Here is a 22,862-nt window from a genome sequence, read left to right as displayed (position 1 = left end):
GCAATCCTAATCTTAAAAAATATTTATTTCCGAAAATTTCTAGCCAATCCGCTGTGCAAGCTGCAGTTTGAAGATGGAGGCCGAAATTTCTATTGCGCAACGTCATACACAATGTATTACCCTGTGATGTCCTGGAATTTGGGTCGTCAGTAAGACACACTGCGCAAGCGCTATTTTGTCCCTGTTTGGTGCGCATGCGATTCTCTACCTATTAATATTATAATGACATGTGGGGCTAAAAAAAAGTGGTCTGGATTAGATGACATTGTAGACGAAAATTAAAAAAACAGAATTAAAAGTTTCTGATGCCTCGTTTTGAAGGAATTTGAGGTTGGTAATTTTTATTACATACAAGTGATCATAAATATGAGTTTTAATATAACAAAAAAAGAGAAAAGTTTGTAATCCTTTAAGCTGCTTTTGGGCAGCGCAGCTGTATATAATTACCAGCCTGCAGGTTACTGCAGACCTTGTAATTTAACCTTTATTATTGTGCTAACTAAGGATTAAGGGATTCCTTTTCTTATAGAGCTGCCTTGTGTGTTTTTCTCAGCGCTGTGGTCTCTTTTGTATTAATGTTTACAGGCACATCATGTATTCCTATTTATAATGCTATATAGATCAATTATTAGTGAATTGATCAATAAAGGTAGTTATTCAAAATGAAAGAGAAAATGTTTTACTGAATTTCTTAATGAATACATTTATTTCAATGTAGTGTTTTATTATGATGTGCATTAATAAATGTAATAGTTTCAAATAAAATACATGAGAAATCAAGAAAAATTATATGTTTTTGTTAAATGAACGTCTTAGCCAGCAGCTACTATATTAGATTTCTTTCATGTAATTAACAAGAGTCCATGAGCTAGTGACGTATGGGATATACATTCCCACCAGGAGGGGCAAAGTTTCCCAAACCTTAAAATGCCTATAAATACACCCCTCACCACACCCACAAATCAGTTTTACAAACTTTGCCTCCAAGGGAGGTGGTGAAGTAAGTTTGTGCTAGATTCTACGTTGATATGCGCTCCGCAGCAAGTTGGAGCCCGGTTTTCCTCTCAGCGTGCAGTGAATGTCAGAGGGATGTGAGGAGAGTATTGCCTATTGAATGCAGTGATCTCCTTCTACGGGGTCTATTTCATAAGGTTCTCTGTTATCGGTCGTAGAGATTCATCTCTTACCTCCCTTTTCAGATCGACGATATACTCTTATATTTACCATTTCCTCTACTGATTCTCGTTTCAGTACTGGTTTGGCTTTCTACAAACATGTAGATGAGTGTCCTGGGGTAAGTAAGTCTTATTTTCTGTGACACTCTAAGCTATGGTTGGGCACTTTATTTATAAAGTTCTAAATATATGTATTCAAACATTTATTTGCCTTGACTCAGAATGTTCAACTTTCCTTATTTCCAGACAGTCAGTTTCATATTTGGGATTATGCTTTAAATTATCATATTTTGTCTTACCTCAAAAATTTGACTTTTTTCCCTGTGGGCTGTTAGGCTCGCGGGGGCTGAAAATGCTTCATTTTATTGCGTCATTTTTGGCGCGGATTTTTTTGGCGCAAAAATTCATTTCCGTTTCCGGCGTCATACGTGTCGCCGGAAGTTGCGTCATTTTTTGACGTTATTTTGCGCCAAAAATGTCGGCGTTCCGGATGTGGCGTCATTTTTGGCGCCAAAAGCATTTAGGCGCCAAATAATGTGGGCGTCTTATTTGGCGCCAAAAAATATGGGCGTCGCTTTTGTCTCCACATTATTTCAGTCTCATTTTCATTTGCTTCTGGTTGCTAGAAGCTTGATGTTTGGCATTTTTTTCCCATTCCTGAAACTGTCTTATAAGGAATTTGATTTATTTTGCTTTATATGTTGTTTTTTCTCTTACATATTGCAAGATGTCTCACGTTGCATCTGAGCCAGAAGATACTACAGGAAAACCACTGCCTGCTGGATCTACCAAAGCTAAGTGTATCTGCTGTAAACTTTTGGTAGCTATTTCTCCAGCTGTTGTTTGTATTAATTGTCATGACAAACTTGTTAAAGCAGATAATATTTCCTTTAGTGATGTACCATTGCCTGTTGCAGTTCCCTCAACATCTAAGGTGCAGAATGTTCCTGATAACATAAGAGATTTTGTTTCTGAATCCATAAAGAAGGCTTTGTCTGTTATTTCTCCTTCTAGTAAACGTAAAAAGTCTTTTAAATCTTCTCTCTCTACAGATGAATTTTTAAATGAACACCATCATTCTGATTCTTTGGACTCTTCTAGTTCAGAGGATTCTGTCTCAGAGATTGATGCTGATAAATCTTCATATTTATTTAAGATGGAATTTATTCGCTCTTTACTTAAAGAAGTACTAATTGCTTTAGAAATAGAGGATTCTAGTCCTCTTGATACTAATTCTATACGTTTGGATAAGGTTTTTAAAGCTCCTGCGGTTATTCCAGAAGTCTTTCCTGTTCCTAATGCTATTTCTGCAGTAATTGCTAAGGAATGGGATAAATTGGGTAATTCATTTACTCCTTCTAAACGTTTTAAGCAATTATATCCTGTTCCGCCTGACAGGTTAGAATTTTGGGACAAAATCCCTAAAGTTGATGGGGCTATTTCTACCCTTGCTAAACGTACTACCATTCCTACGTCAGATGGTACCTCGTTTAAGGATCCTTTAGATAGAAAAATTGAATCTTTTCTAAGAAAAGCTTATCTATGTTCAGGTAATCTTCTTAGACCTGCTATATCATTGGCTGATGTTGCTGCAGCTTCAACTTTTTGGTTGGAAACTCTAGCGCAACAAGTAACAAATCGTGATTCTCATGATATTATTATTCTTCTCCAGCATGCTAATAATTTCATCTGTGATGCCATTTTTGATATTATTAGAGTTGATGTTAGATTTATGTCTCTGGCTATCTTAGCCAGAAGAGCTTTATGGCTTAAGACTTGGAATGCTGATATGGCTTCTAAATCAACTCTACTTTCCATTTCTTTCCAGGGAAACAAATTATTTGGTTCTCAGTTGGATTCTATTATTTCAACTGTTACTGGTGGGAAAGGAACTTTTTTACCACAGGATAAAAAATCTAAAGGTAAAAACAGGGCTAACAATCGTTTTCGTTCCTTTCGTTTCAACAAAGAACAAAAGCCTGATCCTTCGTCCTCAGGAGCAGTTTCAGTTTGGAAACCATCTCCAGTCTGGAATAAATCCAAGCCTGCTAGAAAGGCAAAGCCTGCTTCTAAGTTCACATGAAGGTACGGCCCTCATTCCAGTTCAGCTGGTAGGGGGCAGGTTACGTTTTTTCAAAGAAATTTGGATCAAATCTGTTCACAATCTTTGGATTCAGAACATTGTTTCAGAAGGGTACAGAATTGGTTTCAAGATGAGACCTCCTGCAAAGAGATTTTTTCTTTCCCATGTCCCAGTAAATCCAGTGAAAGCTCAAGCATTTCTGAATTGTGTTTCAGATCTAGAGTTGGCTGGAGTAATTATGCCAGTTCCAGTTCCGGAACAGGGGATGGGGTTTTATTCAAATCTCTTCATTGTACCAAAGAAGGAGAATTCCTTCAGACCAGTTCTGGATCTAAAATTATTGAATCGTTATGTAAGGATACCAACGTTCAAGATGGTAACTGTAAGGACTATATTGCCTTTTGTTCAGCAAGGGAATTATATGTCCACAATAGATTTACAGGATGCATATCTGCATATTCCGATTCATCCAGATCATTATCAGTTCCTGAGATTCTCTTTTCTAGACAAGCATTACCAATTTGTGGCTCTACCGTTTGGCCTTGCTACAGCTCCAAGAATTTTCACAAAGATTCTCGGTGCCCTTCTGTCTGTAATCAGAGAACAGGGTATTGTGGTATTTCCTTATTTGGACGATATCTTGGTACTTGCTCCGTCTTTACATTTAGCAGAGTCTCATACGAATCGACTTGTGTTGTTTCTTCAAGATCATGGTTGGAGGATCAATTTACCAAAAAGTTCTTTGATTCCTCAAACAAGGGTAACCTTTCTGGGTTTCCAGATAGATTCAGTGTCCATGACTCTGTCTTTAACAGACAAGAGACGTCTAAAATTGATTACAGCTTGTCGAAACCTTCAGTCACAATCATTCCCTTCGGTAGCCTTATGCATGGAAATTCTAGGTCTTATGACTGCTGCATCGGACGCGATCCCCTTTGCTCGTTTTCACATGCGACCTCTTCAGCTCTGTATGCTGAACCAATGGTGCAGGGATTACACGAAGATATCTCAATTAATATCTTTAAAACCGATTGTTCGACACTCTCTAACGTGGTGGACAAATCACCATCGTTTAATTCAGGGGGCTTCTTTTGTTCTTCCGACCTGGACTGTAATTTCAACAGATGCAAGTCTCACAGGTTGGGGAGCTGTGTGGGGATCTCTGACGGCACAAGGAGTTTGGGAATCTCAGGAGGTGAGATTACCAATCAATATTTTGGAACTCCGTGCAATTTTCAGAGCTCTTCAGTTTTGGCCTCTTCTGAAGAGAGAATCGTTCATTTGTTTTCAGACAGACAATGTCACAACTGTGGCATACATCAATCATCAAGGAGGGACTCACAGTCCTCTGGCTATGAAAGAATTATCTCGAATTTTGGTTTGGGCGGAATCCAGCTCCTGTCTAATCTCTGCGGTTCATATCCCAGGTGTAGACAATTGGGAAGCGGATTATCTCAGTCGCCAAACGTTGCATCCGGGCGAATGGTCTCTTCACCCAGAGGTATTTCTTCAGATTGTTCAATTGTGGGGGCTCCCAGAGATAGATCTGATGGCCTCTCATCTAAACAAGAAACTTCCCAGGTATCTGTCCAGATCCCGGGATCCTCAGGCGGAGGCAGTGGATGCATTATCACTTCCTTGGAAGTATCATCCTGCCTATATCTTTCCGCCTCTAGTTCTTCTTCCAAGAGTAATCTCCAAGATTCTGAGGGAATGCTCGTTTGTTCTGCTAATAGCTCCGGCATGGCCTCACAGGTTTTGGTATGCGGATCTTGTCCGGATGGCATCTTGCCAGCCATGGACTCTTCCGTTAAGACCAGACCTTCTGTCACAAGGTCCTTTTTTCCATCCGGATCTGAAATCCTTAAATTTAAAGGTATGGAGATTGAACGCTTGATTCTTGGTCATAGAGGTTTCTCTGACTCCGTGATTAATACTATGTTACAGGCTCGTAAATCTGTATCTCGAGAGATATATTATAGAGTCTGGAAGACTTATATTTCATGGTGTCTTTCTCATCATTTTTCTTGGCATTCTTTTAGAATACCGAGAATTTTACAATTTCTTCAGGATGGTTTGGATAAGGGTTTGTCCGCAAGTTCTTTGAAAGGACAAATCTCTGCTCTTTCTGTTCTTTTTCACAGAAAGATTGCTATTCTTCCTGATATTCATTGTTTTGTACAAGCTTTGGTACGTATAAAACCTGTCATTAAGTCAATTTCTCCTCCTTGGAGTTTGAATTTGGTTCTGGGAGCTCTTCAAGCTCCTCCGTTTGAACCTATGCATTCATTGGACATTAAATTACTTTCTTGGAAAGTTTTGTTCCTTTTGGCCATCTCTTCTGCTAGAAGAGTTTCTGAATTATCTGCTCTTTCGTGTGAGTCTCCTTTTCTGATTTTTCATCAGGATAAGGCGGTGTTGCGAACTTCTTTTGAATTTTTACCTAAAGTTGTGAATTCCAACAACATTAGTAGAGAAATTGTGGTTCCTTCATTATGTCCTAATCCTAAGAATTCTAAGGAGAAATCATTGCATTCTTTGGATGTTGTTAGAGCTTTGAAATATTATGTTGAAGCTACGAAATCTTTCCGTAAGACTTCTAGTCTATTTGTTATCTTTTCCGGTTCTAGGAAAGGCCAGAAAGCTTCTGCCATTTCTTTGGCATCTTGGTTGAAATCTTTAATTCATCTTGCCTATGTTGAGTCGGGTAAAACTCCGCCTCAAAGAATTACAGCTCATTCTACTAGGTCAGTATCTACTTCCTGGGCGTTTAGGAATGAAGCTTCGGTTGACCAGATCTGCAAAGCAGCAACTTGGTCTTCTTTGCATACTTTTACTAAATTCTACCATTTTGATGTATTTTCTTCTTCTGAAGCAGTTTTTGGTAGAAAAGTTCTTCAGGCAGCGGTTTCAGTTTGAATCTTCTGCTTATGTTTTTTGTTAAACTTTATTTTGGGTGTGGATTATTTTCAGCAGGAATTGGCTGTCTTTATTTTATCCCTCCCTCTCTAGTGACTCTTGTGTGGAAAGATCCACATCTTGGGTAGTCATTATCCCATACGTCACTAGCTCATGGACTCTTGTTAATTACATGAAAGAAAACATAATTTATGTAAGAACTTACCTGATAAATTCATTTCTTTCATATTAACAAGAGTCCATGAGGCCCACCCTTTTTTGTGGTGGTTATGATTTTTTTGTATAAAGCACAATTATTTCAATTCCTTATTTTATATGCTTCGCACTTTTTCTTATCACCCCACTTCTTGGCTATTCGTTAAACTGATTTGTGGGTGTGGTGAGGGGTGTATTTATAGGCATTTTAAGGTTTGGGAAACTTTGCCCCTCCTGGTGGGAATGTATATCCCATACGTCACTAGCTCATGGACTCTTGTTAATATGAAAGAAATGAATTTATCAGGTAAGTTCTTACATAAATTATGTTTTTCTTATTTTAAAATATATAATAATGGACAAGTTATAAGGAGAAGCAAAAAATAGATAAATAGTTTAACTATCTCTCTGGTTTCTTCACCAAAGTGAGATAACCGATTTGCTGGTATGTAACACTACCTTAAAATTATAACATGAGATGCCTACCCTTAACCAACTACATACAAACTAGGCGGCAATAGATCACACCTATAGTGGCATAAGAAATGAAAGCATGTATAAGCATTGAAAACAACAAAGTTTTCACAGTTGCTGAAGTCCCGCTTGAAGGATTTTCATCCCTGCAGTTCCATCTTCATCCATCATGGGACCGGCATCTTCATCCCTGCGGAGGCGGAGCGGTCGATGCGTGGAGGTCCAGGTGGAGGTCCATTGATCCGACGTATAGGTCCTCTTCGTCCGCTGCACACTGAGGATTGAAATGCAAGGTACCCCTTTTATACTGGGGGTACCATTGCATTCCTATTGGCTGAAATTTTTAAATCAGCCAATAGGAATTAGGGCTGCTAAAATCCTATTGGCTGTTCAAATCAGCCAATAGAATTTCAGTAGCTCTCATCCTATTGACTGATTTGAAATTATCTTCTGTATATATAACAAGTAATTAAACTATATCTGGGAATTGCCTAGATAAGATCTAACCTTTGATATAATTTTGATAAATTGTATATAAAGTAAGTTACTAGTTCAGTGCCAGTGAGCAATATAAGAAAGTGATAGGCTGGTTTACTACAGTTTTTTTTTCTCTTTTCTTATTATTACTAGTTAATATTCCGTCAAAAAAGAATTAGATAAACATGCATCATAGAATATTTATTTGACTGATTACATGTGAATGGTATATTGCAGGCTCTTCTTTTCACATTTGCTGTCTTTTTTTCTTCTGTCTGTTCATTTATATATCTGAATCTAAAAACTAGACACTAAAAAAAAAAAGTTTTTTTTCACATTGATATACACAGGGTCTATATAATCACGTATTGCTTAGCCAGGCTTTTCCTGGCCTTGTGTGTTTTTTTTTTTTTTAAATTTATGCACGATTTCTAATGGAAAAATATATCACCCAGGTGAAAACTGTTTCACCCATAATTAGATTAGATTTTTTTTTTTTAGATTAGATTTGTTTTATTGTCATTGTACAAAGTAAGAAAACAGAGACAACGAAATTATATTTGAAAATCTAACCAATCCTATACACAGATAGTACTATAATGGTAAAACTAGTAGATAGCAAAAAATTCAAGTGACTTGTGCAAAAAATTTCTATACCACAAAAGTAAGTACAATGCAAGTGTAATAAAGTGCAAAAAAAAATCGGTTCCATACAAAAAAGTATATATATGTGTAAAAAAATGTAATAAAAAAATTAGTCATCTTGCACACATATGTGTATATTTGCATTATATATATGATGTGAGTCGTGAGTGTTTTATATGAATCATATGTGTATTTTATATTATATGTGTTATGTGAATGTAGAGTGAGGTGAAAAAGGACCATTAACAGGATAATCAATAAATTAAATTAAGACCATTAATTTAGCACTTTCTTCATTATAATAAAAAAATCTAATCATCAGAAGGATAAAAATTAAAAAATTAAAAAAGGCTATGAGCATAAGAGAGATTTTTAAAAGTTATTATTTAGCAGAGTAATGGCTCTTGGAAAAAAACTATTCCGTAACCTAGCAGTTTTTCCTTCTATAACGTCTCCCAGATGGTAAAAGGGCAAATAGTCTGTTGCTAACATGGAAGGGATCATGAATAATTCGATAGGCCTTTAAAAGACTACGTCTGCTTTGAAGATCTTCAATGTTAGGTAACTGAGCACCTATGATATACTGGGCGGTTTTAACTACCCGTTGCAGAGCTTTGCAATCAGAATTAGTACAGTTTCCATACCATACTGTGATACAGTTGGTGAGAATACTCTCAATAGTACAGCGATAAAAATTAATTAAAATCTGAGTAGATAAATTAATTTTTTTCAGTGTTCTTAAAAAATAGAGACGTTGTTGTGCTTTTTTCACTAAAGTTGAGGTGTTCAAAGACCAAGTTAAATCCTCAGAGATGTGTGTGCCCAGAAACTTGAAACTTGGTACACGTTCAACCTCAGTTCCATTTATATGAATGGGCAAATGTAAACATCGATTAGATTTCCTAAAATCAATAATAATTTCTTTAGTTTTTTTAGTGTTTAGGTCCAGGTTGTTCTCAGCACACCAAATAGCCAGTTGCCTTATTTCTTCTCTATAAGCTGATTCATCGTTGTTACTGATCTGGCCTATCACAGTGGTGTCATCAGCAAACTTGATAATACTATTGGATACATACTTAGGCAAACAGTCATGAGTAAAAAGAGAATATAGCAGTGGACTCAATACACACCCTTGTGGAACACCAGTATTAAGGGTCAGAGTAGATGAGGTGTGATTACCAATTTCTTTCATGTAATTAGCAAGAGTCCATGAGCTAGTGACGTATGGGATATACATTCCTACCAGGAGGGGCAAAGTTTCCCAAACCTCAAAATGCCTATAAATACACCCCTCACCACACCCACAATTCAGTTTTACAAACTTTGCCTCCCGTGGAGGTGGTGAAGTAAGTTTGTGCTAGATTCTACGTTGATATGCGCTTCGTAGCAGGCTGGAGCCCGGTTTTCCTCTCAGTGTGCAGTGAATGTCAGAAGGATGTGAAGAGAGTATTGCCTATTTGAATTCAATGGTCTCCTTCTACGGGATCTATTTCATAGGTTCTCTGTTATCGGTCGTAGAGATTTATCTCTTACCTCCCTTTTCAGATCGACGATATACTCTTATGTACCATTACCTCTACTGATTCTCGTTTCAGTACTGGTTTGGCTATCTACTATATGTAGATGAGTGTCCTGGGGTAAGTAAGTCTTATTTTTTGTGACACTCTAAGCTATGGTTGGGCACTTTATTTATAAAGTTCTAAATATATGTCTTTAAACTTCTATTTGCCTTGATTCAGGATGATCAATATTCCTTATTTCAGACAGTCAGTTTCATTATTTGGGATAATGCATATGAATAATCATTTTTTTCTTACCTTAAAAATTGTTTCAAATTGACTTTTTTCCCTGTGGGCTGTTAGGCTCGCGGGGGCTGAAAATGCTTCAATTTATTGCGTCATTCTTGACGCAGACTTTTTTGGTGCAAAAAATTCTGTTTGTCATTTTCGGCGTCAAACTTGACGCCGGAAGTTGTTCGTGTTTGCGTAATTTTTGCGCCAAAAATGTTGGCGTCACCGGATGTGGCGTCATTCTTGGCGCCAAAAATTTTTAGGCGCCAATAATGTGGGCGTCTTTTTTGGCGCTAAAAAATGTGGGCGTCATTCTTGTCTCCATCTTTTTTTCACATTATTTCAGTCTCATTTTGCATTGCTTCTGGTTGCTAGAGGCTTGTTCATTGGCATTTTTTTCCCATTCCTGAAACTGTCATTTAAGGAATTTAATAATTTTGCTTTATATGTTGTTTTTTTTTTTTTCTTTTACATATTGCAAGATGTCTCACATTGACCCTGGATCAGAATCTACTTCTGGAAAGACGCTGCCTGATGCTGGTTCTACCAAAGTTAAGTGCATTTGTTGTAAACTTGTGGTAATTGTTCCTCCGGCTGTAGTTTGTGATGAATGTCATGATAAGCTTGCTAATGCAGATAGTATTTCCATTAGTAATATACCATTACCTGTTGCTGTTCCTTCAACATCTAATACTCAGGATGTTCCTGTTAATATAAAAGAATTTGTTTCTAAATCTATTAGGAAGGCTATGTCTGTTATTCCTCCTTCCAGTAAACGTAAAAGGTCTTTTAAAACTTCTAATTTTTCAGAGGAATTTTTAAATGACCGTCATCATTCTGATTTGTCTGTTTCTGATGAGGATATTTCTGGTTCAGAGGATTCTGTCTCAGATATTGACACTGATAAATCTTCATATTTATTTAAGATGGAATTTATTTGCTCTTTACTTAAAGAAGTTTTAATCGCATTAGAAATGGAGGATTCTAGTCCTCTTGATACTAAATCTACTAAGCGTTTAAATTCGGTTTTTAAACCTCCTATAGTTATTCCAGAAGTTTTTCCTGTCCCTGATGCTATTTCTGAAGTAATTTCTAGGGAATGGAATAATCTGGGTACTTCGTTTACTCCTTCTCAAAGGTTTAAGAAATTGTATCCTGTGCCATCTGACAGATTAGAGTTTTGGGACAAAATCCCTAAGGTTGATGGGGCTATCTCTACTCTTGCTAAACGTACTACTATTCCTACAGCAGATAGTACTTCCTTTAAGGATCCTTTAGATAGGAAGATTGAATCCTTTCTAAGGAAATCTTATTTATGTTCAGGTAATCTTCTTAGGCCTGCTATTTCTTTGGCTGATGTTGCTGCCGCTTCCACTTTTTGGTTGGAGGCTTTAGCACAGCAAGTATCAGACCATAATGCTCATAGCATTGTTAAACTTCTTCAACATGCTAATAACTTTATTTGTGATGCCATCTTTGATATCATTAGAGTTGATGTCAGGTATATGTCTTTAGCTATTTTAGCTAGAAGAGCTTTATGGCTTAAAACTTGGAATGCAGATATGTCTTCTAAGTCAACTTTGCTTTCTCTTTCTTTCCAAGGTAATAAATTATTTGGTTCCCAGTTGGATTCAATTATTTCAACTGTTACCGGGGGGAAAGGAACTTTTTTGCCTCAGGACAAAAAATCTAAAGGTAAATATAGGGCTGCTAATCGTTTTCGTTCCTTTCGTCAGAATAAGGAACAGAAGCCTGACCCTTCCCCTAAAGGAACGGTTTCTGTTTGGAAAACTTCTCCAATCTGGAATAAATCCAAGCCTTTTAGAAAGTCAAAGCCAGCTCCCAAGTCCACATGAAGGTGCGGCCCTCATTCCAGCACAGCTGGTAGGGGGCAGGTTACGATTTTTCAAAGACATTTGGATCAATTCGATTCACAGTCTTTGGATTCAGAGTATTGTTTCTCAAGGGTACAGAATAGGTTTCAAGGTAAGGCCGCCTGCGAAGAGATTTTTTCTCTCTCGCATTCCAATAAATCCAGTGAAGGCTCAGGCATTTCTGAAATGTGTTTCAGATCTCGAGTTGGCTGGAGTAATTGTGCCAGTTCCAGTTCTGGAACAGGGTCTAGGGTTTTACTCAAATCTATTCATTGTACCAAAGAAGGAGAATTCCTTCAGACCAGTTCTGGATTTAAAGATATTGAATCGTTATGTAAGGATACCAACATTCAAAATGGTAACTATAAGGACTATTCTGCCTTTTGTTCAGCAAGGGCATTATAGGTCCACAATAGATTTACAGGATGCATATCTTCATATTCCGATTCATCCAGATCACTTTCAGTTTCTGAGATTCTCTTTTCTAGACAAGCATTACCAGTTTGTGGCCCTTCCGTTTGGCCTAGCAACAGCTCCAAGGATCTTTTCAAAGGTTCTCTGTGCCCTTCTCTCTGTAATCAGAGAACAGGGTATTGCGGTATTTCCTTATTTGGACGATATCTTGGTACTTGCTCAGTCTTCACATTCTGCAGAATCTCATACGAATCAACTTGTGTTGTTTCTTCAAAGACATGGTTGGAGGATCAATTTACCAAAGAGTTCGTTGATTTCTCAGACAAAGGTAACCTTTTTGGGTTTTCAAATAGATTCAGTGTCCATGACCTTGTCTCTAACAGAAAAGAGACGTCTGAAATTGGTTTCAGCCTGTCGAAACCTTCAGTCTCAATCATTCCCTTCGGTAGCTTTATGCATGGAAATTCTAGGTCTCATGACTGCTGCATCGGACGCGATCCCCTTTGCTCGTTTTCACATGCAACCTCTTCAGCTTTGTATGCTGAACCAATGGTGCAGGGATTATACAAAGATATCACAATTAATATCCTTAAATCCCAATGTACGACACTCTCTGACGTGGTGGATAGATCACCATCGTTTAGTTCAAGGGGCTTCTTTTGTTCGTCCAACCTGGACTGTGATCTCAACAGATGTGAGTCTGTCAGGTTGGGGAGCTGTATGGGGATCTCTGACAGCGCAGGGGGTTTGGGAATCTCAGGAGGCGAGATTACCAATCAACATTTTGGAACTCCGTGCAATTTTCAGAGCTCTTCAGTTCTGGCCTCTTCTGAAGAGAGAATCGTTTATTTGTTTTCAGACAGACAATGTCACAACCGTGGCATATGTCAATCATCAGGGTGGGACTCAGTCCTCAGGCTATGAAAGAAGTATCTCGGATACTTGTATGGGCGGAATCCAGCTCCTGTCTAATCTCTGCGGTTCACATCCCAGGTGTAGTTAATTGGGAAGCGGATTATCTCAGTCGCCAGACGTTACATCCGGGCGAATGGCCCCTTCACCCAGAGGTATTTCTTCAGATTGTTCAAATCTGGGGACTTCCAGAAATAGATCTGATGGCCTCTCATCTAAACAAGAAACTTCCCAGGTATCTGTCCAGATCCAGGGATCCTCAGGCGGAGGCAGTGGACGCGTTGTCGCTTCCTTGGAATTATCATCCTGCCTATATCTTTCCGCCTCTAGTTCTTCTTCCAAGAGTGATTTCCAAAATTCTTATGGAACGTTCGTTTGTTCTGCTGGTGGCTCCAGCATGGCCTCACAGGTTTTGGTATGCGGATCTCATTCGGATGGCCAGTTGCCAACCTTGGACACTTCCGTTAAGACCAGACCTTCTATCTCAAGGCCCATTTTTCCATCAGGATCTCAAATCATTAAATTTGAAGGTATGGAAATTGAACGCTTGATTCTTAGTCATAGAGGTTTCTCTGACTCAGTAATTAATACTATGTTACAGGCTCGTAAATCTGTGTCTAGGAGGATTTATTATCGAGTCTGGAAGACTTACATTTCTTGGTGTTCTTCTCATAAATTCTCTTGGCATTCTTTTAGAATCCCTAGAATTTTACAGTTTCTTCAGGATGGTTTGGATAAAGGTTTGTCTGCAAGTTCCTTGAAAGGACAAATCTCTGCTCTTTCTGTTCTTTTTCACAGAAAGATTGCTAATCTTCCTGATATTCATTGTTTTGTACAAGCTTTGGTTCGTATTAAACCTGTCATTAAATCAATCTCTCCTCCTTGGAGTCTTAATTTGGTTCTGAGGGCTTTACAAGCCCCTCCATTTGAACCTATGCATTCTCTGGACATTAAATTACTTTCTTGGAAAGCTCTGTTCCTTTTGGCCATCTCTTCTGCTAGAAGAGTTTCTGAGTTATCTGCTCTTTCTTGTGAATCTCCTTTTCTGATTTTTCATCAGGATAAGGCAGTGTTGCGGACTTCATTTCAATTTTTACCTAAGGTTGTGAATTCTAACAACATTAGTAGAGAAATTGTTGTTCCTTCATTGTGTCCTAATCCTACGAATTCAAAGGAGAGATCTTTACATTCTTTGGATGTAGTAAGAGTTTTGAAATATTATGTTGAAGCTACTAAAGATTTTAGGAAGACTTCTAGTCTATTTGTTATCTTTTCTGGGTCCAGAAAAGGTCAGAAGGCCTCCGCCATTTCTTTGGCGTCGTGGTTAAAGTCTTTGATTCATCATGCTTATGTGGAGTCGGGTAAATCCCCGCCTCAAAGAATTACGGCTCATTCTACTAGGTCAGTTTCTACTTCCTGGGCGTTTAGGAATGAAGCTTCTGTTGATCAGATTTGCAAAGCAGCAACTTGGTCTTCTTTGCATACTTTTACTAAATTCTACCATTTTGATGTGTTTTCTTCTTCTGAAGCAGTTTTTGGTAGAAAAGTACTTCAGGCAGCTGTTTCAGTTTGATTCTTCTGCTTATAATTTCAGTTTTTTTCATTATTAAGATTAAAACTTTTGTTTTGGGTTGTGGATTATTATTTTTCAGCGGAATTGGCTGTCTTTATTTTATCCCTCCCTCTCTAGTGACTCTTGCGTGGAAGTTCCACATCTTGGGTATTTATTATCCCATACGTCACTAGCTCATGGACTCTTGCTAATTACATGAAAGAAAACATAATTTACGTAAGAACTTACCTGATAAATTCATTTCTTTCATATTAGCAAGAGTCCATGAGGCCCACCCTTTTTGTGGTGGTTATGATTTTTTTGTATAAAGCACAATTATTCCAATTCCTTATTTTTTATGCTTTCGCTCCTTTCTTATCACCCCACTTCTTGGCTATTCGTTAAACTGAATTGTGGGTGTGGTGAGGGGTGTATTTATAGGCATTTTGAGGTTTGGGAAACTTTGCCCCTCCTGGTAGGAATGTATATCCCATACGTCACTAGCTCATGGACTCTTGCTAATATGAAAGAAATGAATTTATCAGGTAAGTTCTTACATAAATTATGTTTTTTACCGATTGCGGTCTGTTTGTCAAGAAGTCCAGAATCCAGTTGCATAATAAAGTATTTATGCCAAGATCATGGAGTTTGGCAACCAGCTTAATAGGAACAACTGTGTTAAATGCCGAACTAAAATCAATAAACAACATTCTAACATAGGTGTTATTGTGATCTAAGTGAGTGAGGGCAAAATGCAGAGCTGACGAGATAGCATCTTCTGTTGACCTATTTTGGCGATATGCATATTGGTTAGGATCCAATGCAGTTGGTAGGCAAGTTTTAAAATAGGCCATGACCAGCCTCTCGAAACATTTCATAAAGGCTGAAGTGAGTGCAATGGGGCGAAAGTCATTAAGACAGACTGCTGTTGATTGTTTAGGCACAGGAATGATGGTGGTTTCCTTAAAGCATGTAGGAACGGTTGTTTGAGCCAGAGACAGATTAAAAATATCAGCAATTACTGTAGCCAATACTCCAGTACAGGATCTTAACACATGTCCAGGAATATCATCAGGACCGGCTGCTTTATGTACATCCACCTTGGAGAGGATCCGATACACTTCAGCAACGGAAAAACTCAGAGGTAGTTCATCTGGTGGATGCATAAGTTTAGTAATTGATTCTTTGTTTTCACGATCAAAGCGGGCATAAAAATAGTTACGTTCGCCTGGAAAGGAAGCATCATTAATTATGGGGACTGTGCTTGTGGTTTTATAGTCAGTAATGGACTCTATACCTTGCCACATTCTTCTAGAATCAGAGTTGTTATTAAAGTGCTCTTCTATGCGTGTTTTCAAGTCAAATTTAGCTCTTTTTATTCCTTTCTTTAAATTGGATCGTGCCAAACTATAAGCCTCAACATTACCAGTTCTAAATGCAATGTTACGGGCTTGCAATAAGAGGCGAACCTCTTTGTTCATCCAAGGTTTTTGGTTAGGAAAGGTTTTGATCCTCTTATAGGTGGTTTCCTTGCTGATACAATAGCGAATATGATCTAAGACAGATGATGCATACAACTCTAGATCAACTTGAGAGTCACTCTTGTCTCTTACAGCAAATGTAGTCCAGTCAGTAGATTGAAACTGTGGTTGGAGTTTTTGAGTCGCGTCCTCCGGCCAAACTTTAACTATACAGAAGATTTTTCACTTTTAATTAGTGGAGAATACCTGGGGTATAAAAAAAGTGCAAGGTGATCAGATTTGCCCAAATGTGGAAGAGGTAGTGCTTTATAAGCATCAACAATATTTGTATAAACATGATCTAATATTTTATTCTCTCTTGTAGCACAGGTAACATAATGCCTGCGAAAGTGAAAGATAAGAAAAACAAAACAATTGATACCAGTCTAGATAGCTCAATGGAGCCTAGCAAGACCCCTCTTGATTTGCAAGAGCTTACATCTAAACTCTTAGAAATATTTTCTCCCCAATTTGAAGTGATTAAAAAGGAACTAGGCTCCATTTCCACTGAATTAGTCACGTTGTCGTCTGAAGTGAGACAATTCTCAAATAGGTTAACAGAGGCGGAGACTAGAATCTCTGATCTAGAAGATCAGACTCATATATCCGCAGAGATAATACAGAAACAAGAATCTAAAATCAAAAATATGCAGCTTCGCCTGGAGGATCTTGAGGATCGCTCCAGGCGTAACAATATTAGACTAGTTGGCCTCCCAGAATTACCAGAATTTGAAGATCTATTAAAATTTACCTCCACTACGTTACCCCTCTCATTAGGGATGCCCTCTCAATTGCTACCACTCATGATTGAACGGGCTCATAGATTGGGTCCTAAGAAAGTCTCTTCAGATGGTGTCTTAAAAAATAGAGTGTGTCTATTTAAACTCTTAAAATACCAAGACAAGGTTGAACTTTTGAGATTGTTTAAAATGTCAGAACCCCCTCTATTTGGTAACTGTAAGGTATTAATGTTCCAGGATTTTTCTTCTGAGACCTCTGCGAAAAGAAGGTCTATGGCCCCGCACTGCACGCAACTTATAAATAAAGGTTTAAAAGCGCGGATGATTTATCCAGCACGAATTATAGTAGAAGATCGAGGTGTTAGACGTTCATTTGAAGATGCCTCAGAAGTTAAAAAATATATGGAAACGCTATAAGCGGACTGCAGGCTATAACAGATCAAAATATAAAAAGTAGGTTGAATTTTATGATGTGCCCTTAAGTATAGGGAAATTATGTTGCCTACATTGGATAGTGTTAGCGAAATTGATACATGTATATATGGTGCTTGTTTTTACGTGTTTTTTTTGTTGTTTTTTTCTCCTCTCTTCCTCTCTCCCTTCTCTCCTCTTGCCCCTCCCCTCACGCCGTACTTCTTGGCTGTGCCCCTTGCTACCTCCCTGAGCTGCACTGTGTTGAGAGTCTGATGTTAGATGGGTGAGGGAATTAAAATATTATCATGGAATATAGGGGGAATAACCTCCCCCATTAAGCGTAAACTTGTTATTAAAACATTAGCAAGTCATAAACCCGACATAGTTCTCCTACAGGAGACTCATCTTAATGTGCAAGAAGCAGCGAAAATGAGGACAAAGTGGGTAGGGGAAGTTATCTCTACCTCCGGGCCTGGTAGAAAATGTGGGTTAGCTATTCTCCTACATAAAGGGTTAGACTATAAGATAATTAAAGTAGAAATAGATCCGGTAGCCAGATATATTCTCCTCCAAATTCAATTAAAAAATACGAAACTGGTGATATGTAATGTCTATGCTCCAAATAAATTTTCCAGAGAATTTTGTGAAAATATAAAATTTAAATTATTCCCTTTTAGCTCTGAGAACTTAATTCTAGGGGGGGATTTTAATGCAAAACTCTGTCCAATCTTGGACAGATTTTCCAAAAAAAATATATCGGCTCACAACAGAAACGCAACATTTTTAAAACAATTTTGCACTAGGTTAAAACTAGTGGATATATGGCGATTAAAAAACCCTGACAAGTTGTTATTTTCGTGCGAGTCTAAAGCACATGGAAGATTTTCCAGAATAGACCTGTTCTTAATCTCTGGAACATTTTTGATGCAGGAATTAGAGAGCGACATAGGAGAGATTAGTGTCTCAGATCATGCTATTATATCTTTATTTTTCTTATCAGGTAACAAGGAAAGAATCAAAACACCCGGATTTGTCTTTCCTCGTTATCTATATACCAATCCCAAATTTGTTAATTATTTAAAAGCATCCTGGCAGCGTTATTACTCCGAGAACTTAAACTATATTAATAAACCGGAAATCTTTTGGGAAGCTTTTAAAGCGGTTTTGCGGGGAGAGATTCAATTATATGTAAGTATAGGAAAGAAAAAGAGTAGAGCACGAGAAATTCAAATCATAAACCAAGTTAGGAATGCTTATAGAAAATATTGTTTAAATCCCACAGTGGATAATTGGGGAAAATATAGAGATAAAAGAAAGGAAAGAGATCTTTTTTTAAAACAAAAACTAGTAGAGGAAGAAGCAAAAATAAATCTTCACTTTAGAGGTGTGCATGGCTGCTCTGCTAAATATCTGGCCAAACTTACTAAAATTAGAAAAAAGAAAAATCTCATTCTTGCTATTCAAACAGATAAAGGTAGAGTTATTGAGACCAAGGGAATCTCAGATTTTTTTGTATCTATTATGAACAGCTCTACTCTAGTATTGTAATAGATAACGATAATCAGGATATCTTTTGGGATATGATAAAGGTTCCCAAGTTATCTAGTGAGGATCTAACAGCTATTAATGCCCCGATTTCAACGCAAGAAACCAGAAAGGCTATTGATAATTTAAAGATGAACAAAGCAGCAGGACCTGATGGATTTCCCGCTGAGTTCTATAGATGCCTTGGTGAGGATATACTGTTGATACTAGAAAAACCTTTTAATTTTTATTTTGGTACAATGAATCCTATCTCAAGCTATTTCTCTGCGGTGAACATCTCACTCATTTTAAAGAAAGGTAAAAACACGGAAGACCCGGCCTCTTATAGACCAATTTCAGTCTTGAACATAGATTATAAAATATTAATGGCCATCATCGCCTCTAGACTATCCACCTGTTTGTATAAAATTATACATCCAGATCAAACCGGATTTATGGTAGCCAGAAACCCAACAAAAAATATTCGCAAATTTAATTAATTTTCTGGACTATGCTTGGAATGTTGACCAAGGTAAGAAGAAGCCTTTATGGCAAGATGCTGCCATTCTTTCCCTGGATGCTGTTAAAGCATTTGATTCAATCGTTCGGGAATATTTATTTAGGGTGTTAGAGCAGTTTGGCTTCAAAGGAGAGTGTGTACAATTCAATCATAGATTATACCATAATCCAACATCCTTCTTACTTATCAATGGGACTTTATCTCCTAAAATAATATTGCAGAGGGGTACCAGGCAAGGGTGTCCCCTGTCCCCTTTACTTTTTAATATTGCCTTGGAACCCCACTGCAATACGACTTAGAGATGTCTTACTAGGAGTCCCGTTAGGTATACAGTTCCTTAAAACTTTGTTATATGCAGATGATGTCCTGATATTTTTGGATAATGTACAACACTCCATAACAGTTGTCTTACAAATCCTGAAAATCTTCAGTTCTTTCTCTGGATACAAGATAAATATAGAAAAGAGTGAATTATTGTGCTTAAATAATACATTGACAGTAATACCTAATATTCCCTTTAAACAAGTCGATGCTATTAAATATTTAGGTCTAGTCTTGCATAGAAATCCTAGTTATTGGTACAAAGCTAATTTTGAGCCTTTATTTCAAAAGATTGGCGCAGATTTACAACTCTGGGCGACGTTTCCACTGTCTCTGATAGCGCGTGTTAATCTAATTAAATCTATTATTTTTCCCCGTCTGCTATATCCTCTACAGAACCTCCCTTTGTTTATTTTGAATAAAGATTTGAAATTAATCAATGCTCTATTCTCCAAATTCATTTGGAACAATAAAAAGCCTCGAATTGCTCTGGGAAGACTAATGCAAAACACAGGAGTAGCAGGTCTAGCTCTTCCTAATCTTAAACTCTATAATCTGGCTGCTATGGTCAAGATAGCGATAGATTGGCTTGCTGGATCTAATATAGTTTCATCTGAGGAGATAGAATCATTCTTAATTGCCCCGTTCTCTTTAAAAGCTATTCTACATTCCCAAGTACAGAAATTGCCCCAGAATGTTAGTTGTCTTATCTCTATTAAGAATATAGTACACGCATGGCAAAAATTTTGCATAATTTTAGACCTGGATTACTCCTTTTCAGAATTTTTACCTATTCTAAGTAATCCAAGCTTTCTTCCCGGATTATATCAAAAAGTATTTAAAGAGTGGGCCGAAAAAGGGCTACATTATGTAAAACAATTACTTGATGAAAACCATCAAGTGGAATCAGCAGAGGTTATTTTTAGTAAGTATGAAATACCTCAGTCTAGTTTATTTGCTTATTTCCAAATTCGTCATTTCATTTTAGCGCAGAATTGGAATGTTACAGCCATAGTGGCGTGGTCGGATATTAAGCTCTGTATACAAAAATTCACAACAGGGAACTCGTCGATCTCTTTGATGTATGACATTATGCTGAATAAGCAGAGTCTGCTTATTAGTGATAATTTAGGTAAATTCTGGTCATCTATAATCCCGTCGGTATACCATGAAATAATTAAACAGAGCTTTGATTCAATAGGTAAATGTAAAGTACCAGTGGCTTGGAACGAATCACATAGGAAGCTGATTAATAATTTTTATCTCTCACCGTGGAAAATAACTAAGTTCTATCCCTCCTCGGCTAATTTTTGCCCGGGCTGTGCATATTATAGGGCAGATACACTTCACATGTTCTGGACATGCCCTAAAGTTAGGCAACTATGGCTGAAAATCATTTATTGGTTTAATAAATTATACAAAGTTACAATAGCTTTAGCTGCAGAGGATATTATCTTTCTATTTTCACCAAAAGATACCCTTAATAGTAATACCATACATAGTTTAAACACAATTATACTTGCAGTTAGATATTGTATACTGAAAAACTGGAAAACTAGGCATTTACCAGGATTAGCCATGGTATTTAAAACACTTCAAGACCAAATTGTTTTTGAATCATACGATCTCCACGATGCCTCGGAGAAAAGTATTAAGAAGTTTTTATGGAGATGGTCCCCTGTTATTTTATCTTATCCAAACACCCTTCAAAAATTGATTCTCTCCCCCTTCTTATCATCAGCGAGCTTTGCGGAACTGACCCTATTGAATGTCTTTCCACATAGTTGGATCAAACGGCCGGATAGGGTTTGTCCGGAGGGTTAGCCGGCATGGGGGTAGGGGGGCGGGAGGAGGAGAGGAATATACCCCTTCTTTTTTTTATTTTTTTTGTTTCTTGTCTGGTTTTGTGTTTTGTCTTGTTTTTTGTCTTGTTTTGTTTTTTGTCTTGTCTCGTTTCTTGTCTTGTCTTGTTTTCTGTTTTGTTTTTGGGTTGTCCTACAGCTGACTCATATCTCCTGCCTAGAAAGGAAGGGGTAAAGAGTGGGAGTTTGATGTTTGAACAACTTCTCTGCTTAACTCATGGCAGGAGTAGTTAAATTGTATTGCTTTTACTTGCTTTCTTCTTTTTCTTTAGGATCCAGCCAGCCGAGTTGGTCTGATTGGATTATTATTTTTATTTTTTTTCAATTTTTGGTTTAATGTACAAAGCAATTTTGGGAGCTGTGACTCTCTCTCTATTATGATGGAAGCTGCGTCTTCATGAATATTCACTGTATGACCTGTTTTGTTAATTTGCTACTGTATTTGTTTATTGTCTTTTTTGTGTTGGCTAAAGATAAAATAATAAATAATAAATAATAATTAAAAGGAAAAAGAATGTGCCTCATGGTATAGATCAATTAATCACACAAGATGGAATACAGGCAGATCAATCCTACTCACGTGATATAAGGAACTCAAAGTGCTCAACAGGCAAGCCAGATCCTAGGAGTCGTCTGGCAGACTCCCATTACAACAGCAAGGGCGATCCTCATTCAGAATACACAGGAGTCCAGGGATCCACAAAGTGCTAGCAGTGAAGATAAGTCAGGAACTTACAGCAGGGAAATCCAAATTAACGTCTAGTTTACGAGTTTTGCGTTAAGCTGAAAAAGCAGCGTTAACAGGTCCTTCTTTGGCCTTACCGCAAAACGACTTACGTAAACTTCATAAACCCTTTTTTCTATGGGACCTCCATAGCGCCGGTATTACGAGTCTGTCCTGGGAGGCCAAAAAGTGAGCGGTACACCCTCTACCTCCAAGATCCGGAACGCATTCTAAAGTCAGTAGTTATGAGTTTTACACTACAACGCTGTAGCATAAAACTCAAAACTAGAGTGCTAAAAAGTACACTAACACCCATAAACTAGCTATTAACCCCTAAACCGAGGCTTTCCCGCATCGCAAACACTATAATAACATTTTTAACCCCTAATCTGCCGCTCCGGACATCGCCGCCACTATAATAAACATATTAACCCCTAAACCGCCGCACTCCCGCCTTGCAAACACTAGTTAAATATTATTAACCCCTAATCTGCCGCCCCTTAAATCACCGCCACCTACATTGTACTTATTAAGCCCTAATCTGCCGCCCCTAACATCGCCGCCACCTACATTGTACTTATTAACCCCTAATCTGCCATCCCCAACGTCGCCACCGCTATATTAAATGTATTAACCCCTAAATCTAAGTCTAACCCTAACATCCCCTAACTTAAATATAGTTTAAATAAATCTAAAGAAAATTACTATAATTAACTAAATTATTCCT

This window comes from Bombina bombina, chromosome 4 (assembly GCF_027579735.1).
Source record: "Bombina bombina isolate aBomBom1 chromosome 4, aBomBom1.pri, whole genome shotgun sequence".
Classification (NCBI taxonomy): Eukaryota; Metazoa; Chordata; class Amphibia; order Anura; family Bombinatoridae; genus Bombina; species Bombina bombina.
The sequence above is the reverse complement of the archived record's forward strand: the minus strand, read 5'-3'. Positions refer to the sequence as shown.